The following is a 17959-nucleotide window of genomic DNA, read 5'->3' on the forward strand; positions in this document are numbered from 1 at the left end:
TCAAAAGATTAAATATGGAACTATTACATGATTCAGTCATTCCACTTCTAGGTATTTATCTGAAGAAAACAAAAACACAAATTTGAAAAGATATCTGCACCCCCGTGTTGATTGTAGCATTATTTACAACAGCCAAGGTATGGAAGTAGCCTAAGTGTTCATTGATGAATGAATGGATAAAGAATATGTGATATACACACAATGGACTACTACTCAGCCATAAAAGAGAATTAAATCTTGCCATTTGTGACAACATGGATGGAATCTGAGGGCATTATGCTAAGTGAACTAAGTCAGATAAAGAAAGACAATATTGCATTATTTCACTTATGTGTGGAATCTAAAAAACAAAACAAAACTGATAGATACAGAGAATAGATTAGTGATTGCCAGAGGAAGGTGGGTTGCAGGTGGGCAAAATGGGTGGAGGAAACATGATGAATAAGCTTCAAGTTAAGAAATAAGTCCTGGAGATGTCTCACAGCAGGACGACCACAGTAATACCACTATATTGTATATTTTAAAGTTGCTAGGAGAGTAAATCTTAAAAGTTCTTACCACAAAAAAATGTATACCTCTGTGGGTGACAGGTGGTAACTAGACTTAATATTGTGCTCATTTCAGTGTATACAAAGATCGAATCATTATGTTGTACACCTGAAACTAACATCAAGTTATATGTCAATTGTACCTCAATAAAAAATAATAACAATAAACACAATCAAGCACTAGCCCAAGTGAATGGGCTAGGCACAATTATTGATCCCCATTTTAGAGATGAGAAAACTGAGGCATGGAGAGTTTATGCTACTTGCCCAGGGTCACACAGGTATAGTCAGGCTCCAAACCCTAGCAGTTGGGCTATGAAGCCTGCGTTCTTAACCACAGCCTCTCAAGAAAATACGTGTTGGATAATCAGGAACCATCAATCAAGGCCTATTAGAAACCAACTTACTACAAAATATTGCACTATTTTGTGTATATCAAATGTCTCTCCTGAAGGGGACTGCCCCCGGACAAGTGCACCCTGGATTCGGTGAGACGGGGTCACAACAATGGAAGCTGAGGAGTAAAAGGGTTTCTGTCCCGCGTTCTCACGTGGCAGGTGAGCTCCGGAACCACACCCTACCTCTGGCAAGTCCGCAGACATCTCTGTTGCCACCTGCATCCAGCCTTGGCCCTCCTCTCCTGTGCCCTTGCCCTCTTCTTAGACTCCCCTCTCAGCACCGGAGGAACCCTTTTCATATAACCACCTCGGCAGTAATGGCTCACCGCAATGGGCATAGGGGTATGTGCCTGCGCAATAGGCTGAGTACTTCATCATTGCAAGTATACCATGGATGGACTAGAATGAGGTGAGGCTTCAGGTCGTGGACCTTCCATTTTTCCCTACACCAAATACATGTGCTCCACCAAGGATACTTTGTGCTCAGCGCTGACCCTTGGCACCAGCATCAGGAAGAGGACGAAATAGAAAAGAAGGATAAAGGACAGCTGGCCAGCGCCCACCCTAGTGATGGCTAGAGAGATCCCATTTGGGTAATAGCTATGCCAACACTGTCCCGCACAGGCATAGAGGGAACTAACCAGAGATGTTACAGCCGAGGGGGAAGTGCAGCCCCTGGGGAGCTAGATGGCAACTGAAATCGACTTTCTTCCTTGCGTTTTCTGGGTTCGAAATTATTTTCACTTACATTGACTATGATATGCTTTTACAGAAATCTTTTGAAAATGTCAGGGCTTAATCCCTGTCCTCAGCGTTTTGCTATCAAGCTAGGGCAATCTGCCACAAGCTAATAAAAAGAAAAAGGTAGAAAGCACCCTGCACCCCCAAACCAGTGGGGTGACCGAAGAGAATGGGGAGGATTCACGAGCAGGTGAGACCTGTCCAAGCACACAGCATGAGCAGTGTTTGCACCGGCACAGGCCAGAGGCAGGACCCTGCCCACTGGGTTCAAGAGGGCACCTGGGCTATTTTTAAAGGTGAGATAGGAGGAAGGTTGGCTTTGGTGTGTTGTTGTTTTTACTGAAATAAACATGTTGTAAATGATGCAAACTAGCACGTCACTCTCCGTTCATTTCTCAACCACTAGGAAACTGCACACCACACGGCCAGAAGCTTTCCTTGGAAGGTCAGGGTGCGGTGAGGGGGTGAGACACGGCCTGGCTCACTCACAGGAGGACCAAGGCATACATGTGGCTTCCCCCAAACTGAAACACAGTGAAGGAGGTTCTGGGAACAAAAACCACAGGTCGGTCAGCTCAAGGGACTTGAAAAGAACTTTCCAGGGAAGGAAACTCTCACCCATCCCCTAAGTGGGGTGGCCACAGGCTCAGGCCACAAGTCCCACAGGAGTCCTAACACAGTCCTCAGGTGGCAGCTGCCCACACCCCTGCCCATGGCCAACAAGGCCCAGTACCCTCTCCCCATGAGCTGCTCTGGCCTGGCGCCTGCCACACGGGAGCCTCTTGGCACCCGATTCGCTGTGTGCTCTGCAGAAGCAGGGAGCCAGCTGGTGGTGTACACTTGGTGATGTGAATAGCACCCATGGCATCTCTGTCATCACTTCGCTTAATAAAGAAAGTCATTGATTCATTGGACAGGATTCCTAAAAGTAAAAACACCCTTCAAATTTGAAAGGAAACCTTCATGTATAGCAGTGTGAAGGAAGGGCAGATAGACAATTTTGATGAGAAATGGGTCACAAATGTGCTGTCTTCATCCTGCGCTTAACCCTAATTAGAGCTAATGACTCCCAAGTGTTTCTATGTGCCCAGCACTGAACTAAATTCTGTAAGAATGATCTCATTTCATTATCAGTGATCCCACAATGTGGCTTCTACTGCTGTCCCACTTGTCAACAAGGAATCTGAGTGCCAAGGAGGTTGAGAGATGGCCTGTGGTCAGCCTGCACGTAAATGGCAGAGCCAGGATCTGAGCTGACACCTGCCAGGCCAACTCCAAATCCTAACTCTTGGCGGCCCCAGTGCCCTGAAATGAGCAGCTGAACAGCCTCACCCTAGTGCTGAGGGACTGTGGGAATGGGCCAGATGGACAGGCTCTGCCCAGAGTGAAATCCAGGCTGGAGTGGCAGATCGCCAAAAGGTCTTGTCACCAAAAATGCCAGCGGCATGGCTAGCAACAGAGGTGGACAGTGCAAGATACATTTCAGCCCTTTTGGCCAAAACATCAATACAGACCCTTGTTGACTTTGTCAAGTGCAAAACCAATGGTGTCTACAACTCCTGCAATACGACAGTAGCCTAGGCAGGAGAGAGATGGAGGAGAGGGAACCTGTCTCCCAGAATCTGATCCCAACTGTAAGGCGTCCTCCACAAGCCAACTTGTTACCATCGGCAGGTCGGGAAGGTTTAGCATATTCGACTGTGGGGCAGGAAATGCCTTGGGCCCCTCAGCCATCTCTGCTGGGTGTGCAGGACCCTCTGGCATGCAGTCCCAGCTCCCCCGTGACCCTGTAGCCTCCTGGAGCCCTGCCAGCCACAGCCGCTCTGCAGCTCAAGCCACCTTTGGGGCCCAGGACCATCCCTGTCTTCACCCTGAACATCACCTCTCCTGCTTTCTCTTGCTCAGGGTTCACAGCTCCGAGTCCCTGGCTGAAGGAGCGCAGAGGGTAGATCTCATAGCTGAAGGAGCAGGCACTTCCAGAAGACACAAGCTCTTAACCCAGGCCGAGCGCCCTGAGACACCAGGTGAGCTTACAATTCCAGTGCGTTTCCAGAGCATGCCCAGCCTTTCCTTGGGGCCTCAGAGAGGCAACCTGGTTACGGGGTAAGCCTGGGACGAGAGGGAGGGATGCCTTATGGAAGAACCCTCCTCTAGCTCCTCAGTGAGATCCTGAGGGGTCCAGGACAACAGCCAGTCACAGCAAAACAGGAGCATCTAATTCTCAGCAGCTTCTAGCCCTGAGTTAGGGTAGTGTGGCCTTCCTGGATGTGGGAGCCTGGAGTCTGGAAGGGGACTCACCCAGGGAAACTCGACCCTCCCCTGGGCTTGCTATCCAGCTTCTCTTTATTCTCATACCATTATTTTCTTTTTAGGTATTTATTAAATATTCAAGTAATGGATAAGTCCATACTCGTTCAAACTGTACAGAAATCTATAAGGATATGCTAAGGCGTGTGCACACACACAGTAGTGCCGTCTTCTTACTCCAATTATTCTGGGAGAGGCCGAGCTGACCCGGAGGTCTCAGCTGCCTGCAGCAGCAACATCCAATGGGCAGAAGTGGGTGGAGGGAGGTGGGAACCAGCACAGGGCAGCCCCGAGGAGGCCAGGGAGGGCCTGACGGCCGGAGGAAGGGGGTGCTAAGAACACATCAGGGCCCAGGGCCCTGAACTGCCCAGGCCTGGCTACTTGCTGAACCTCAGCCTCCATCACCCACTTAGCGTCTTAGGAATTAATTACCAGATTGCTCCAGGCAGAAGCCAGGAACTCAAAGAAGGCCGCAGGCAATTTGTGGAGGCCTACAGAGCAAGAAAGCAGCGTTTGATGCCAAATATCAGCAGAATTCTCAGAGGATGGATTTTGATATTTTAACACTTACTAGAGCTCTGACTGCATCTGAACTTACCGATCCTGTATTGCAGAACTTGGCTGTAATAGGTTCACCAGTAATAGTTACATGATGGAACTACTTCAAGAGAAGCTCTGCTTTCTGGACAGCCTTTATCAATCAGTGGCTTGATATTTTTTAAAAATCAAAGTATATGAGAATAAGGCAATGCACAGTTGACAACAAAGAAAGCTTATCATGAAATAGCATCAGGAAAGAAATGGAAGAAAAAAATTACAAACATCATACGAAGTCTAACATTCTTTGAGTTTGTATTGATCTGTATTCTTTTCCCAACTTGAGGAAAATTTCCTGCCTTCCAAAATTACTTCACTAAAATGCAAAGGACTTGGCTTTTTAATTATAACAGGCTTATAATTAAAATTGAAGCTTATGACTGCCAATAATAAAGCCCATGCTAAAGAAGAATGCTAGCAAATGGTGAGAGGAATACGGACTTAGAGCTGGGTTACTAGGGCTTAAAGTCTTATGGAGAGAACTTGGGGGGTTGCAGAATATGTCCTTTCCTCATGTCAGGGTCTAGGGAAGTTTTAATATAGGATCGGCTTTGTTTTCTGAGGTACTTCAGATGGCAAGGAATGTACATCCTGTACATACTACATGATAAATCAGGTCTCAAGAATACCTGAAATTTCTGGGGAAAAGTCTTTTATAAAGCAAAAAATTGAAGTTCTCCTTTACTCTCAATTTTTGTCAATGCTTAGTGTACAACCTTCCAGAATGTTACATACTTGCATACACTTGAAATAAAAATTTGCGACATGTATCATTCCCCAACTTGCCTTTTTTATTTAACAATTCATCATAGGGAACTTTTGATCTGCTTTTGAAATAGTATACAATAAATTAAGCCACGTGAACAGCTTCATTTAAATGCTGTCTACTGTAGTACTTACTCAGAACCCTGGGGGGAAGTCACAACTTGCAGGTGTCTGGGATGTGGGGGGCTCGCGCCTGAGGGCTGGGACCAGGTTTTAGTTCAGAAATGACCAGGGGAAGATGAGAGGAAGCCAGATCACCGGGTGACCACCTTTCCTGCCAGAGTCTTGCTGACTCCCTTCAGGCCTGAGCCCCGACCTTCCCCGGGGAGGTGTCAGCTTCACTGATGTGCTGGAGACTGCGGGCTGGGCAAGTCTGAGTGCATTGCTTCAAGGCCAGGGCTTTTTGAGAACAGAAAGCCCTGGCCCCTTGCATCCCCCCTGTCCTCAACACCTCACGAGGCTTTGTACTGAATCTGTCTCAGAAGTGCTCTGCTAGCAGACTGCAGTCTGGTCACTCACAAAATCCAAGGGTCAGTTGAGGCAAGAGAAAAACAGGGCTGGCTTTTTAAAACCACCATGTACACCCTAGGAAGTCAGATGATGCCCTAAAAATAAAGCAGTTTGCCCACTGATTTCAAAGCCCATTCCTCTGCATGAAATGCTGTGCCCGCTCGCTCCCCCTTTCATCCCTGGCAGTGCTGCTTGCTTGCACACCTTCCTTGGCACATGCTCCCTGAGTCATTCCCCGCTATGGAGCTCCTGCTCAATCTGGGGTCACAAACCAATTTGGAACACGGAGGTGGAACTCTCAGAGAGCCCCAGGCAGCCAGGTGAGCTGTCCCCAGTCATCCTGTCTTAGCCAGCTGCTCCTCTCGTGTGGAGCCAAGACTGGGAACATTCTCTTCTCCATCAACGCTCCATTCAGGTCTTCCTCCAAGGGCCTGCAGCACACATTCCCCAGCAACAATGTAATGATGGCCTCCAGTTACGAGAATGCCCCCAACCCAGGGGCCACACACAGCCTCAGTGCTTTCTAAGTAATGCTTATGACAGCCTTGTAGAGCAGACATGATCATTTCCAGTTTCCATATGAAGCTACTGAGGGCCACAGACACAGCCAACATTCCAGCCCCCACCCAGCTGACGTCCCAGCCTGGTGCTCAGCCATGTTGCTCTAAGACTTCCCTAAAACCTACCCTGTCAGCCAGAGAACTTACAAAGCCCAGCTAGCCCTCTTCATCGGGTGAGTTATTTCATCCTCTGAAAAATAGGGAACACTATCAAATGCAGCTCTGCCTTATCCACTGAACCCACGGTTTCCAAAACAAGGGTCTCATGGGACTCACTGATAAAATATGTAACTTACTAGATCGTTCACTGGCTGGGTAGGAGGTGCAGGACAGGAGGCATGGGGGGAGGGGGAATGTGCTGGAGTCAGAGGAACCTTCTCTACCTTCTCAGTTTGGTGGAGATGCATCTGGCTGGCTAGCGATGCCACCAAGCACTCAGCCTTCAAAGGTGGTGTTGGGTGACAGACTGTTAATTTCCAAGTGGTTTACTGCCAGGGGTCAAGCACACTTGGAGTCCAAAGGGACTCATAGGGCTGTCATTTGCTTGTATCAGACCACATATTCCAACCCTTACGGATTCCACAGGGACCAGGGCTGAGAAACAGTCCTCACTCCTTCAAGCCAGGCTCCTGCGGTCACCCTCTCGTGGGTGAGGGGGGAAAGCTCTCTTGTTCCCCACGGCCCTCCTCCCCTGCTTTGGTGTGGTTGGGTGGGAGGGGGAGGCCCTCCCTGTGGTCTGGCCTCAGGGTAGAACAACCACAAGACAATCAGACTGCCGAAATTAATGTCACCATGGCCCTGTTGCTCTTACGCTCAAAGAGCCTCTTTGTAGTGTTGAATTCTATTTGAAAAAATATCCTTGTGTGTGTGTGTGTGTGTGTGTGTAATATAGATACATATAGGTAGGCCCCAGGAAAGAGTGGGAAAGGGGAGAGAAACCAGTCCCACTGCATTTATCACACTCTGTAAATTTTCACACTCCATTTGTGGTTCCTGTGAGAAGCTACCTGAATAGACGGTTATTTCGAAATGACAGCCTGCATCTCCATCCCTACTAGGGTACTATTTTCCACAAAGCTGAGTCAATGATGTGAAGCCAGCCCTTTTTTCCATAAGGTAAACCACACAGTAGGTTGGAAACATGGCATCCATGGATTTGCTCCTAGTACATGCACCTTGTGAAAAGGAGCATTATAAATGAGACCCAGGAGGCAAATACCTTTAAGAGTTCACAATCCTAAGAAAGAGAAAGCGTCTACACAGAGCAGCATTTTCCACAATTCCCCTTATTTTCATGACAGACCCACCGTCAGACCAGAGTCCGTCTGTAAACTCCCAGAGTGACTGTGCGGTCCCCACCTGGCCCAGCTCTCTCTGTGTTCAGCTCAGCCCCCCGCCAGGCACACAGCTAGTCCTCCCCCAGCCGGCCCCAACCCCCCACCATCTTCAGGCCTAGCACGTTAGAGCCAGAGAAACAAGCCCAAGGCCCTCAGTTGAATTTTTCTTATGGGTGATTTTTTTTTTCAGTGTTTGGCTAATGGTTTTAGGAAATCAAGAACCACTTCCAAAGGTGCTTAGAACAGAAAACTGTTTCAACTTTGGACCTGAAAAAATACAAAATGAGGCCATTTCTGGAATGCTGTGGCCCCCTCCCTACCTACCCCTCTCCCACCCTCCTCAAAGATAAAAGGATGGCCTTAGGGAGCAGGCCACATGACTACAGTACCCACTGATTTCTCCCTCCCAGAATAATGATACCACACAATGCAGTGTATTGTTTTGTTACACATAATGTTTTTTCTGGTGTAACACTGAAAGGACATGGAGTTCTCCTGTATCCTTATTTCCAACTTTTGGGTAACATTTTTCCAGTTTTTTCCACAAAGGTTTTCTTTCATTTGCATCTACACCTCTAGGAGGTAAATAAGGAGGTACATTTCTCACATTGGCCCTTAGAGAAAAACTAAGCCCCACAGGGATGAGAAGTTATTTGCAACCTCAGGGTGAAGTCCGCATAAAGCTAGAACCAGAGACCCTCCCAGGGGTGCCAATCCCAGAGAAGCAGAGCCCACAGGGCCTCTGCATGACATTACACAACAGCCTGGTAAGGCTTTCTGCCTCCTAATTGATAAAAGACGGCACATCCCATTCCCAGTCAGTGCCCCAACTCCACAGGCAAACCCCACAGGCAAACCACAGGATCTAGCTTAGAAGCCCTCAGACACAGGTGGAGAATGAGCCTTTGCAGAGTGTACCCTCCCATCTCCGTTACAGACTTGGCAGGGCACAGGCCAGGGCCTGCTGCTGGATCACATCCTTCATGTTTTAAAGACAATTTATTAAAAAAAAAAACAGGAAGGGAATAAGCAGAGTGAAATGGCTGGTCTGACTTGAACTGACAGAGTGAATTAACTGTCTCCCCACCTTGTGACCAGTACTCCATGAGAAATGCATGCTAACAAGTAGAAACGGGGAGTGGGGAAGTGGGTTTGGCCCTTTTCGTACATACTCTGCGACACTGACGTCATGTTGCAGGCTTGGGTGAATGCAGAGAGCTCACGAGGATTTTTACCTCCTCTGTTAAAGCATCGCTTTCAAAATATTGGAAGCTTGACTCTCATACTGTCAAATACATTCAAGCGCATTTGTCCAACTCATTAATGAGGGAGCCAAGAGGGCGGTGTAGCTGCCTCTCAGAGCTCAGAGGGACAGGCGCGCAGAGCCAGCTGGGAGGAGAACGCTGAGGTGGACGCCTCGTGCCTCTGTCCATGCAGGCCGCAGTAACAGACCTCCTGGCTCAGAGAGGGCTGTCTTCCCACTGTGTCCTCACAAGGCAGGAGGGCAAAGGAGCTCTCCGGGTCTCTCTTGTAAATTTACTAAAGCTGTTCAGGAGGGCTCCACCTCTGTGACCCGATCCCCTCCCAGGGCCTCACCTCCTAGTACCATCACCCTGGGGCTTAGGATTTCAACACGAATTTTAGGAGGTGGGGAACATGAACATTTATTTCATTGCACTAAGTTACTTATAAAACTGGCTAGTATTCTTTTTATTTTTTCTTTTGAGAAGGCTAGAAGACAGTTTCATTTAGCCAGGAGAAAATACACTCTCGAAGAGAAATGCATGCTAACAAGTAGAGCTTTTTCCCCATGAGAGAGTGGCAGCCTGAGAGGTCAGGATCAGCCTGGTTAGGGTTCTACCAGACAGGAAAACTAACATGGGTGGTTTTCCTTTCAACAAGACAGAAATCATGTGCATCTTTACTGGACAAAAATTATATGCAACTTATGTTCAATAAGTTAACAAGGAACTTCACAAAATTTGAATCCTAATTGCCAGTTAAGTAGTATGTGAAGCAGAGGTACATACCCACCCCTAAAGGTTTAAATAATCCTTGAGAGGGGCAAGTGGGCAACACTCCGGTATGACTTTGCAAGGACATAGAGTCATCCATTTTCCTTATCTCCAAGTTTGGGGTAATTTTTCTTAGTGCCCGCTCGGCCCCCTGGCAGTTTGGGCAGCTTCCAGCAAGTCAGTGGTGTTGCCTGACTTACAGCTTCATGACCAGACCCTTAGCTAACTGGGCACAGGTCACAGCAACTTCACTCCTCTAGGGAAAATGAACTGCATACTGAAAATTAAGCATAATATTAAATCACTGATTTCAAACAGCCATACAATGAAGAGCAACATTTAAAGAAATCCCAGCAGCCCAATAAAACCTGGTGCCTTGAGACATTTTACCTTTTATCATATAACAGCTCAACTTTGTTAAGGTCTTTTCAAGTTAGCTTTATAAAGGCACTGTGGTTCTTCCAGAGCAGAGGAGAAAGACAGCCCTGGGCAGCAGTTTGTGAGCAATAAATGGGTTTTAAACTTTAAAAAAAAAAAAAAAGGCACTGTGTCTATTCCTCTAAAGATCAGTCCTCAACCTCAGGCTCAACCATCTGAGTTAAGGTTACACAGTAAAGAATGGGGACAGGGCCTGGGATCATGGAACAAGGGGCTGGCGTGGGAGAGGACCAGATGTACCAGAGTTATCTGAAAGCCTATGGTTAAATCAGAGCTGGAGTCTGAAATACCCTTATAAAGAGTCCTTATAAAGAGTCATCCAAAGCATGGCCAGGCAAGCATCCATCTCCTGCTATCCAATCTAAAGACCCCATTCATTCCTTCCTTCACATCCCTGAGGCCACCACTCTGTCTATGCCTTTAGCCTGCCATGCCTAGTTTACCACAATAGTATCCAAGGTCTTCCCAGGCCAGTCCCTCCAAACACCACTGAAAGATTAATTCATTCAATTCACTCAGCAAATACTTACTGAGCAGCTTCCAAATGCAGAACTGTTGAAGGTCTTGGTGATAAACAGAAAAAAAGACAAACTTCTTTATTCTCTTCAATTTCCTTAAGAGAAAGGGGACATTTAACAAAAGTAATGTCAAGTGGTGATAAGGAAAACAGAAACAAGCAGGGTTAGTTAAGAGATAAATGATAGAGGGTCATTTCATTACAAATGCTCATGAAATTTCTTGGGTAATAACTGACCTCTTAACATCCTAATCATAACCAGTGAATCTGTAAAAGCAGATGAAATGCTTCTATAAACTCAAGTGAACTAGAAAAAGTTTTTCAAATGCCTGGCCAAGTCCCTGAATAGAAATGCTTTTCCTATGTTTTGGTATTTTAATAAAGACCATATGATATGAGCCTTATTTCTTGGTTATTTAAAAAAAAAGGATGATAGAAGGGGAGGTTACTATTGTATACAAAGTGGCCCTGTGATAAGGGACCTAAGGGAATGAAAGAATTAGCTATGCAGATATCAGAAGGAAAATGTTTCAGAGAAAACAGCTAGTGCAAAGGCCCCAGGGCAGGCATGTGCAAGCAAATTAATTAATAAGCAAATTAAAGGATCTCAAGGAGTCTAGTAAGGAAAGAGAACGTAAGCAGTCCGAACTTGGTCGGAGAAAAAGACACAGAGGCGCCACAGACAAGACCACGTGGAGCCCTGGAGGCCATGTGAAGGACTTAGAAAATTGTTCTGAGGGACATGGAGAACCATGTGATGGCTTTGAGCAGGGGAGTGAAATGACCCAACTTGTTTTTAAAGGATGCAGAGAGCTGCCCAGGTGGGGCAAGGGGAGAAGCGGGAAGTCACATGGGCACTAACAGGGGTCCAGCAGGGATGGTGGTGACAGTGGCTTTGAGTGCAGGGGTGGGGAGAAGGGATTAATTCTGGACAGAGTTCAAGGAGAGTTGGTGTCAGGTGTGAGATAAAGAGAGAAGTCATAGATGACGCCAGGGTTTGCACCCTGAGTGGTTGGCAGAAGGGAGTGTTTTCCTGAGGCTGGGAGGGTTGGAGGCCTGAGAGAAGAATGGGCTGGGGCAGGAGCATGGATTCAGAGCTCAGCTGGGGATATGTTCCAAGATGCCTACAGGAGATCCAGGTGGAGTTGAGACATAGGCAGTGGGCTATAGGCACCTGGATTCAGGGCAGACTCCAGACTGGAGAATTACACTGGACAGCGGAAAGGAAAGCAGGGAGCAGAGAAATTTGCACGTTACACACACACACACTACACAGTCATGTATGTGTTTGACACCGATTGCACTGATTGAACATAGATGTTTGTTGGCAGGATGATGAAAGTTGGCAGCATTTAGAAGGAAGAATCTAAAGCCAGACATAGCTCCCCACTTAGAGAGTGAGCAGAGAAAGGGGAAAGCCCTGAGAACAAACCTGCATTTCTCTAGCACATTTGTCTAATACAATGCTCACATGGCCACTCTCCAGAACCATCGAAGATGCTCCTTGTCCAAATGCTTTGGGCTGATCTCCTTGGGGCCCTGCCTGCCAAGGCCACCACCTCCCCTCCCCAACATGAGCCTTCACTGGTGTCAGCCCTGGTCCCCACAGACCGCCCACCCCAGAGAACCGGGGCTCACACCATTTGCCTTTGTAGGACTGTCTCCTACTCCTCTGTTCTGCTTGATTCTTTCTGACCCAGCCATCCGAGATGGTCTGAGCCCATCCCTCACATCAGTGCTGCTGTAAGCCCTGCCCTGTGGAACACTCTCTGACATCCCCCATCCCGGGCCAGCCTCAGGGACCTTTCCCATTAACCAGGACCAGCCTCTGCTGTCCAGTTCCAGGGGCTTTCTCTCCCCTAGTGAGGGTGTGGTCTGACACCATACCCAACAGGGAGCAACATTCAGCAGACATTTGTTCATAGCTGATGAGAGTTGTCTGGGCAAAGAGAAGGGCCACCCCATCATTCACCCTGGATGACCAGTGCCCCTGGGTGGGCCCCCAAGACCCACGGACAGCCTCTGGTCTGTAGCCAGCTTCGAGTGAGTCCTAGCAGGGTGAGCTCTTCTCCTTCTAATAACCGGTGGGCAGCCAAGCATCCTCCTGCTTCTTACGAGAGAAAATCACGGGTGTTTTCCTCCTTAGTGCTGACCTTCCACTCCGTTTGGCTGTGCAAAACCTGGGAAAGAACACGATGAGGCTCCCTAGGGCCCCACGCCACAGCCCCCGCGACCATCCTTTCCAACCAGAAGTGTCCCCCTCTGATGAGAGAGCCTTTCTCTAACTGTAAATTATTTCTAAATTGTATATCCTGTTTAATGTGTTTCAGAAAATGGTAGAAAATACTTCTACCACAATTATAGTCATTTTGTAACTAAACCCCACAGTTTCCCAGCTCCTTCGAAACCTACTTATTTTAATACAGAAAAATACTGCCATTTCCCAACATTGAATAAACCGGGGGTGTGTCCAGTAGACCACTTTCCTCCCTGGATTATCCTGGGACTATTGGATTAAAGCAAATTAGGTGACAAAGCATGCTGCTCTCTTTCAGAGAGATTGCAAAAAAACAGGTTTAAGGGAGGAGGGGGCAGATGGGAGCACATAGCGAGCTGGGTGGGGACCAAGTCACCGAGACCAGTGACAAGGAGACACTGACCCTGGGGAAGACTGTGTGCCTGGAGGTCAGAGAGCTGTGTGCCGGGGTGGGGTGGGCCTCACAGCATTTTCCAACACTGGGACAGGACCCCATACCTTTCCAAAGAATGAGCTATAGTCCAGAAGCTCATGGGGTGACATTTTCTAGTGTCTAGCCACTGCTCTCAATGAAAAAATAGAGAGACCCCCACAAACAAGGCTTTAAAAAGAGTGAACCGCACCTGAACTTGACCCTGGGTCTTAACCTGCACGTGCGTCCCCAACTAATGCCTGGACTTCCATTAGTGAGACATAACTAAACTAGGGGTTCTGTGGCAACCACACCCCCAGAGACTGGGGACAGAGAGAGAAGATCACCCAGAAAATTTAGGACAACGGGAAAGAGGTTTTTTTCCAGAAGCTGGATTTTACCTAATGATAAATGCCACAGATCACATGATCTGGAGACTGCCAGGAAATATGCAAGGTCATGTGGACAAAGCTGACTTCCAGAGGAGGAGGTTGAAGGACCCCAAGAGAAGCAGCCACTTTGCTCTTCATAGGGTCCACAGACACTGTGAGCAAGAGGCTTCCAAGATAACACAGGATTCAGGGGCTGCCAAAAGCTAGGGTGCCCCCTCGCCCTGCTCATCCAAAAGGCCTGTTGGCTCTGAAAATCTGCGGGAGGTTCTCACCCAAAGCTCAGTCAACTAGTGTTTCAGCTCCCAAACTCTTGTTTTAATTGGGAGTCAGTTTTCACCAGGTGTGAGACAGAGACATCGACCCCACGCCAAGCCCTCAGTAGCAACGTTCCTTAACCCAGACACTTGGCATCTCAGATTCAAACTTGACCCTGCCTGCCCCTGCACCTGCCCCACATGGGATAAATACTGCGAGTCTCCATGATTAATCACTTCCCACCCTGTTTGACAGCCACAGATAGTTTTGCCTCTTGCCTTCAGGCATTATCTCAACCTAGGGGTGAACTTGAAACTGCCATTTGAGGCATGCACACGGGGGCTAGAGAGACACTCAGGAGGCCTGACTCACACGTGGGCTGTGGGGGATGTACCTGGTTTCCTCAGGAGGACAACGCACGCCCTTGTACAGCACCCAGAGTTCAACACTGGGGTCGTCCTGTCCATAGATAGGTCATCACCTTCTGCCAAAAAGCCACATACCTTAATTACATGTAGTATCCAGTAAACTTCTCAGAGACCATTGCTCAGACAGATACCCATGGATGTCAGGAAGGCCAGTTATAGGTCCTGACATAAAAGTGCCCATTTTTTAAACAAATTGGTACAGCCATGTTGGAAAACTGGCAGTGTCTTATGAAGTTAAACATGCATCTACTCTCTGACCCACTAAACCCACCCCCTGGTATTTACCCTGGAGAAATGAAAACAAATCCATATAAAGACTTGTACATGAATGCTCATAGCAGCTATATTCAAATCACCGAAAACTAGAAACAACTCAAATGTCCATCCACTCGTGAATGGAAAGTCAAATTGTGGTGCATCCACACGATGCAAAACCACATGGCATTGAAAAGGAGGCCGCCGTGGATCCGCAGTGACCTGGGACAAGTCTCAAATAGATTAAAATAGGGTGAAAGGCAAATGCAAAGCTCCATACTCTTTGATTCCCTTTATATGAAATTCTAGGAAAGGCAAACCACAGTGATAGAAAGCAGGTCACTGGTGGCTGGGGCCAAGGGGAAGGGAGACCCCAAAAAGGCTGAAGGGGCTCTAGGGTGATGGGGCATTCTGTATCTCAAGGAAGGTGGTGGTTGCACGACTGTATGTAATTATCAAAACTCAATGAGGCTGCCTTTAAAATGGGTCAGTGTTTATGAAACTCAGTGTTTTTAAAGGGTCCCATCTACTTGCTCCAAAACCCCAGTCTACAGAGTCTATCCCTCTTTCTTTGCCTTACTTGCTGTCTGCACCTCTGTTCCTACAGAAAGCTGTGGTTACACAGACAGGAGTCTGGCAGGGATCCCTGGAGTCCCTTCTAGTACAGAGTGGCTGTAGATAAAGTGAAGGTTCCTGTGGCCAGGATTCTTACCGGGCCCTGGTCAGCTAGCTCACTACACAGGTGTGGGCAGTACACTGTTATTGACTCTATATAAAGAGCTCCTCCCTGTGCTCTGCATGCACGGTGGCACGGCTGCTGCAGGGCTGCAAGGCTGCAGGAGAGCAGACACTGGAGTTGTGGCAACACTGAGGCAGAGACTGAGACGGCTGCGGGGAAAGAGAGGCCCAGAGGCAGAGACTGGCTTGCCGCATGCAGACTCGCCCTGAGTGGATGGGATTCTAGTGATTGACCTGCCACCGTGGGAATAAAGTTGGATATAAACCCTTTCACCCCAAGAGTGTTCCATTGTCATTTATTTGGTCTCTTTGAATCCATAGTGAACTTGTCTGGGGCTGAAACCCATCTGCAAGACAGTGGCCAATGTCAGGACAATGACACCCCTTCAGAAAGCCAGAATGGGCTCCTGGCCACTGGTGGGTCCCAGGGAAAGCAAACAGACATAAGGCATTCTACCCCAGAGACAGTGCACCCCATCACCCAGGAGAGGGGGGTGGATCCATGGTGACCACTGCACCTCTGGAGCACAGGCAAAGTCAGAGCCCAGAGCAGAACATCAGCCTCAGGGATAGACGCTGAGTTCCTGGACCATGAAAGGAAAGCCAGTGTGATGGATAGAAATTTGCCAGAAATAACATGAGGAGCATCTGTGATTCAAAGGAACGAGATGAGTCTGAAAGTCAGAGGGACTACACAACAGATGTAAGTGCTGAGAAACGTCACCCAGATGGTCTGGCCAGATTCTAGATGATCTCCCTTTTTTCCTCACCAGGGAACAAACCATGAAGCTTCGTCTTGTTTAGAGGCTAAGCGATGAGAGTCAGCTGTGTTATTTTTGCAAACTTACAAATGCACTGAGCCTGGGAAAATTCTCAAGCAAGAGCCTGAGGCACCCACAGTTGGTGTTTGCAGGTCAGCGAAGTGACCGCACTCCCTTCCCGCCAGCGCGCTCTCCTGGAAAGGTGTTGGGCAAATGTGAGAACCAACACTACCAGGTCACGTGCCAACCCCTGGGACCAACTTCTGTAAAATAACAAAGGAATCATCACAGATTTTCTTGAAGCCAAAACCCTGAATAACACCAACAATACCACAATAGTCCCCAAATTAAAGGTTGCAACTGCCAGGCCTGAAAGGGCTCTGGGGGCACCCCCAGCCCTGGTCCTCAGTCTCTGATGAATGCTGCCCACATTCCCATTTTCACAAGCCACAGGGAGGTGCTGGGCCCTTTACAACCAAACTCCAGTGAATTTGCAAAAATAGAGAGGAGAATAGCTAATGCCCCATCTCAGCAAAGACTACAACCATCCTATTTCCCAGGGCTCCTCTCAGCTGAGCTGGCCCCCCCAACCCCCACCCTGCTTTCTGCCCCTCCCTCCTCCCCCAGGCGGTGCTCAGCACCATTCTCCACATTCTCCGCCCCTCCAGGGCAAGAGGCAGACCGTATCCTGCCCCCCCATTAGTTAACAGAAGAAAAGCTGTGACAAGGGGAAGATTTAAACTATGGAATGAAAGGTGCAGGGCCATGTAGCTCGTTAGTGGCCAGACAGGGCCTGCATCCAATCTGTCCTCTCTCTCTTGTTCCACCCTTCGATTTACTAGGTTGTATTTTAAATTATACGTCCTAAAAGTGAAATACAAACTGAGCTTCTCCCTTAGAAAGGGAGCTTCTCAAATGCCAGCAAGCACCTCTCAGGACCTCAGCCAAGGGCAGAGCCCAGCTGACCAGGGTTGGGGATGTATGTGCCGTGGGAGGCCCCCAGTTCTGCTCCTGCCATTCCCTCACAGCCCTGGCCTCTGTTTACCCATCTGTAAAAAGGGCACCCTGCTGACCATCTGGGTGACGTTTCTCAGCACTTACATCTGCTGTGTAGTCCCTCTGACTTTCAGACTCATCTCATTCCTTTGAATCACAGATGCTCCTCATGTTATTTCTGGTAAACCACCCTGACTTGGCGAGGCAAGGCTCTGGGAGGGCAGACGGCCTCACGCCGGCTGTGTCTGCCGCTGAACATTCCCCTCAGAGATGCCCAACAAGGTCCTTCAAATGAAGTGAATCTGGGAATAAAGAATGAGAGGAAATTAGTGAAAGGCAAACTAAACTGTTCCTCAAGGCAACTACCCAAACAACCTTACAGAAGTTAGCTTCCACGTACAAAAAGCCTTTACCCACCAGTAGCCCATTAGTTACCAGTCAATAAACAACTCCAGGTTTACAGTGCTCGATTTCAGATGATACAACGGAACTGCCCTGCCCTTGAAGGAGTCCTTCCTCCCCTGGGCTGTGCCCAGGCTGGCTGCAGGAGTGAAGCAGGAGCCTGCGCAGAGCCTTCACCAGGAAAGCTGAGCCCTTCCCAAGTCCGAGCCCAGGGTCAACCAGAAAGTGGCTGCCACTGTGCCAGAACTTACCCAAGACCAGGGGCAGAGTCCCAGGGCCGTCTCCCCTCTGTGCTGCAGGGAGCGTGCCTGCTGTCCACACGCCACATGG

General features: G+C 48.4%; 1 long non-coding RNA gene across 1 annotated transcript; it reads right to left on the reverse strand.

Annotated features, from left to right (window-relative positions):
* Positions 1 to 10847: 10847 nt before the first annotated feature.
* LOC118922790 (uncharacterized) lies at positions 10848 to 16790 on the reverse strand. Its single transcript, XR_005028884.2, has 3 exons — positions 15445 to 16790; positions 14444 to 14533; positions 10848 to 12913 (listed from the first exon to the last, which is right to left on the reverse strand). It is a non-coding gene; the product is annotated as an uncharacterized LOC118922790 (long non-coding RNA).
* Positions 16791 to 17959: the final 1169 nt, after the last annotated feature.

The sequence above is a fragment of the Manis pentadactyla genome, chromosome 2, assembly GCF_030020395.1.
Source record: "Manis pentadactyla isolate mManPen7 chromosome 2, mManPen7.hap1, whole genome shotgun sequence".
Classification (NCBI taxonomy): domain Eukaryota; kingdom Metazoa; phylum Chordata; class Mammalia; order Pholidota; family Manidae; genus Manis; species Manis pentadactyla.